General features: G+C 37.1%; 1 protein-coding gene across 1 annotated transcript in view; it reads right to left on the bottom strand.

Annotated features, from left to right (window-relative positions):
- Positions 1 to 914, bottom strand: part of lingo4a (leucine rich repeat and Ig domain containing 4a) — an 8719-nt gene extending 7805 nt beyond the window's left edge. Inside the window, exon 1 of the mRNA XM_052532715.1 lies at positions 628 to 914. The gene's annotated coding sequence lies outside the window, so the exon portion shown is untranslated. The remainder of the gene's footprint in view (positions 1 to 627) is intronic.
- Between the last annotated feature and the right edge of the window lie 4086 nt (positions 915 to 5000).

Below are 5000 nucleotides of genomic sequence, written 5' to 3'. Positions count from 1 at the left end.
ATGAATACACCACACCTCTTCAGTACCAGCATTAAAGGTCAAAGGTCAGTGGCAAGTCAAGTCTCAAGGGCATTTTATATCCGATGTACACAGAGACACACATAGAGATTTTATACCTCACTAAATTGTTTATACTGCGCACACATTGACATGTTTACATACAGTATATGCATTAAAACAGAAAATGAAGCCTCGTTCTGAGGGATTTCTGAACTGTGAGATTATTTTCAGGACTAACCTCAAATTCTCATTACAGTAATTAACAATATCTGGAGACAATGATTTCTATGTTATAACAAATCCCAGCGTGCATTCGAAATTACACTTCACAAATACATTAAATAATTAATTAAATTAATAATTTACCGTAAATAATAAACCAATAATCAACATTTCTCTATCAAGTTATTAATATATATGCAAAAACAGGAGTGAAGCCGCTGTTTAGTCATTAATGTCACAATGCACACATATTTTTAGTGCCAAATATTGGTTCTTAAAAATAAGGTTTTTGAAGCAGACATGCCTTGCGTGTGTGAGGTGACCCGGATGCTCGTGGCGAGTTCCTCTCGCGCTCAGCAGCACTAAAGTAAACAGACTTCACCTGTTCTGTGTGTATGATCTCACCTGCTGCCAGGTGTCTGAAGCGCGAGCTCCATCAGCTTCTGACCGCGCGGATCCCGGAGAACTGCTCCACCGCTCGCGCGCTTCATCGCGTCCACGTGTGCGCGCGCTCGGAGTTATTTACGCGAACATGAGCGTGGATTCGAGCCAAGACCGCGCATTAGTTCAGCCGCGCGAGGAAGACAAATCTGCGGATTTAACACTGCATTCATAAATATATAATGAAATAGACTGGAATAAATAAGAAAGAGGAACTGAGGTCTTCATGTGGCGCCTCCAGCATCCACAGAGTGAGGATATTCATCACAGTTACAGTAAAACATGACTACTGAGAGTTTACTGAGAGTGTGTGATACACACACACACACACACACTGCTGTCAGTCATTAAATACAGTACATTTAATTCATGACTGTTTGAGGCGATTTTATGTGTTTCATAAAGTGTGTGTGAGAGAGAGTGTGTCTGTGTGTGTGTGTGTGTGTGTGTGTGTGTGTGAGAGAGAGAGAGAGAGTGTGTGTGTGTGAGAGAGAGAGAGTGTGTGTGTGTAGTGGAGCACACATTCCCAGAGACGTGTATAACAACACCTTAAGGATTCCCATAAGCAGGATTTATTGTTGTGCCCCCCTTCCTCAAATATGATGATGAAAAAACACCTACTATAGGGTTGAAAAAAGAAATTTAATCAAATAAAAAACTAAATGAATAAATTGTATTATTTACAAATCACAATTGTAGCTCTCGACATTTACCTGTGGCTAAACTTTATTATGACTCTAATTTATTTTATAGTCTCAAGCATTCAGAAATCATGCAAAAGGAAACTAAGCAGTTTTACTCTGATAAAACCATGGTTTATTTTAGTAAGGGTTGTGAAATGAACGTTTTTTGTTGAAGAAATTATAAAGCCTGTGTCATCTATAACAAAAAGGTGTCCAAAAATGAAAGATTAAGTGAATATTTGAATGAAATGTTTGGTCAGTATCCTGTCCTGTAAGTGTAACAGCAGCAATCACATGACATTGGTAATAACATGTACATAACATTGTTTATTTAGTATTTGCCTACATTATGTATTTTAACAGTGTTATTATTAACCAATCATTATTTTTTATATAAAGCACTTTAAGTCATTTTAAAGGCTATTGATGGCTTAGGTCTGTTTTTATAGCAAAAAAATAAAAATACAATATATATATATATATATATATATATATATATATATATATATATATATATATATATATATATATATTACAGTATATTAATACTTTGTAAATTATTATTTGAAGTAACAAAACCATGATTGATTTGCAGTTGCCATAGCTACAAGAACAATGATTTGTGGCGTTATTGTTAAAACCATGGGTAATTTTCGTAAGGGAACCTGAAAAAAAAATGCTATTGAGCTTCAAATTTGCCCTTGAGCCCATGTGAAAGAGTATCACAATTTACATATGATTTACAGATTTTAATAAATATCAAAAATGTAATTCAATTGTGCATTATAGCTGACACCTAGATGAACAATTACAGTTGTTTTTATGACTGTAAGTCATTCTCCTCAAATGCTACTGACGTTAGAAAAGTGTATACCAATATCACATGTAACTTTAGAGACGGTCCCTAAATTTGAGACTCTCGAACGTTCAACGTCAAGCCAACTTTATGTCTGTTTTTTTTGTTTGTTTGTTTGTTTGTTTTTTACTTGTAGTTTCCTTTATTTTCTCTTCGCGGCAGGGCCGTGCACAGACCTTTTGAGGGGCATGTGCTGAAACTGAAAAAGGGCACCCCCCTCCCTTTTTTTATATCAAGATTATTTAGTAACCCTGCATAACAGGAAGAAATAGTCACATCTTCATGACAAATTCATTAACACCAAATAATAGTCTCAAAAGCTTTAGATTTATTCACGATTAATAACAACCATAATAATAATATTAGATAATATAGATAAACAGGGTTTTAAGGGCTTCTTTAAACCTAATTACAACAGCTCTTGTGTACTCCCTCTTTTTTTAAATAGCATTTATAGCGAAAAAAAATACTTGACTCATACATAAACATGTTAAACAAATAATACAAATTAGCTTATAACACCAAACAGAAACCAAAATCTTTTTTTATTGAACTTTATGCACTTTTTTATGAACTTTGCAAAAAAAAAAAATATATATATATATATATATATATATATATATATATATATATATATATATATTCTCTTTTTTAGCTATTCTGTTTGGTTTTATAAGCTAATTTGTATTATTTGGTTTACATGATTATGAATGACATTGAGAAGAGGGGAAGGTGAGCAATGAGTCAAGTATTTTTGACAAACTTTTTTGAAATATAATTTAATTATGTCCAACTCAATTCCAGATTATAAGAAACTATAGCCATACCGTTACTATAACATATCCAACATCCGCCTACCATGTTTTACTACATTTTATACATGTGAGGACAAACGGAGAGTATACCAAAACATGATTAGCTTAAATGTTAATAAATTAAGTGTATCAGCAATCATAAATCAAAGAAGAAATTTCTTAGAAATAGATTTTATAAATGTTATCTAGGTGACGAGGATCACTCGTCGCTTTGTGTAAGTTCCAGCACGAAACAGCGCGGGGGCGCACCTGTTATGATTTTCCGATGGTAAAAACAAATTATATGTTGTTGTATTACTTATCAATATATAGTTTTTGACCAGCGAATGTGTGCAAATGTGATTTTTTTTCTGTCCGTCATTAAAACGGCGACGGCGCCTGCCGCTGCGGGCATCACATTACATTTTCATCTACAGGTTACAAACTAGTTTTTGTAGCTATATAGAAGGAGCGCTCAGTTTTTCCTGTGGTAAAATGCATTTGGCCAAAATCGCATTTTATAAATGATTAAATGCTACTGTATGCACAGGCCATTTAAGTGTTGGCTATGTATTGGCTATGACTAGATGGCAAATGCTAGCCCCCTCTCTCAGGCGACGTCCCACATGTCTCAGTCAGTCAGACATCAAATAAATAAAATATGAGCCTTTACAGACATAGTGTTTAGTAGTACTTATCTAAACAACAAGATATTTATTTACCCTTCGCAAAACTGTTCAGCTCAGCTGTTGTCTACTGTGCAGCTGCTGCTGTGGAACTTCAGTTGATTCAATGAATATAGAGGGGGCGGAGTTATCAGCTTACTGACAGCTTGAGGATCGAATAAGATTTACACAAGCTCGTTTTAAGAACTTTCATTTGCTAAATATTTGTAAAACAGACAGACAGATGTAAAGGGTGACCGATAGCATTTATAAAAAAATTTTTAAAAACACCACCAAAAAAAGGGCACTTCGGAGTGTAAGGGCAAAAAGGGCATGTGCTCTGCACAGGTTGAGCCCTACCTGTGCACGTGCCTGCTTCGCGGGATTGGATTATGAACATTCAGCCGCAAACATGACGTGCGAGCGGTCGCGAGCGCGGATGGGAGAATGGAGGAAGTTTTTTTTTTTTTTTTTTGGAGCAACTGGGACGGTGCCCCCTCTGGGAGTTGGTGCCCTAGACAGATTGAGTCAGTTCGGAGCGGGATCGCGAATCATTTGAGTCATTTCAGTTCGCGAGTTCAAAGCGGGTTCACGAATCATTTGAATCAGTTCGGGAGTTCGGAGCGGGATCGCGAATCATTTGAATCAGTTCGCGATTTCAAAGCGGGTTCGCCAATCATTTGAGTCAGTTATGGGGATCGCGAATCATTTGAGTCAGTTCGCGAGTTCAAATCGGGTTCGCGAATCATTTGAATCAGTTCGGGAGTTCAAAGCGGGTTCGCGAATCATTTGAATCAGTTCGGGAGTTCGTAGAGGGCCCGCGAATCATTTGAGTCAGTTATGGGGATCGCGAATCATTTGAGTCAGTTTGGGAGTTCGGAGCGGGTTCGCGAATCATTTGAATCAGTTATGGGGATCGCGAATCATTTGAGTCAGTTTGGGAGTTCGGAGCGGGTTCGCGAATCATTTGAATCAGTTATGGGGATCGCGAATCATTTGAGTCAGTTTGGGAGTTCGGAGCGGGTTCTCGAATCATTTGAGTCAGTTTGGGGATCGCAAATCATTTGAATCAGTTCGGGAGTTCGGAGCGGGATCACGAATCACGAAAGATTCGCGCTTGTAAATTTTCAAATTGTCCATAACCTTTAATTTGTTGTGCCAACTGGGGTGGCAGCAAGGGTGGCATTGCTTTCTTTTATGGTGGTATTTGCCACCCTATGCCACCCCGGTAGATCTGCCCCTGACTATAGGACAGAAAGAGCTAAATAAACTTATCACTGTATCAAAACCAACAACATGTTTATTAGATCCTGTACCCACTAAATTACTGAAAGAGTTG

Source organism: Carassius gibelio, chromosome A19, assembly GCF_023724105.1.
Source record: "Carassius gibelio isolate Cgi1373 ecotype wild population from Czech Republic chromosome A19, carGib1.2-hapl.c, whole genome shotgun sequence".
Classification (NCBI taxonomy): domain Eukaryota; kingdom Metazoa; phylum Chordata; class Actinopteri; order Cypriniformes; family Cyprinidae; genus Carassius; species Carassius gibelio.
Note: the sequence above shows the minus strand (reverse complement) of the source record. Positions and strands in the feature narration are given on the sequence as shown.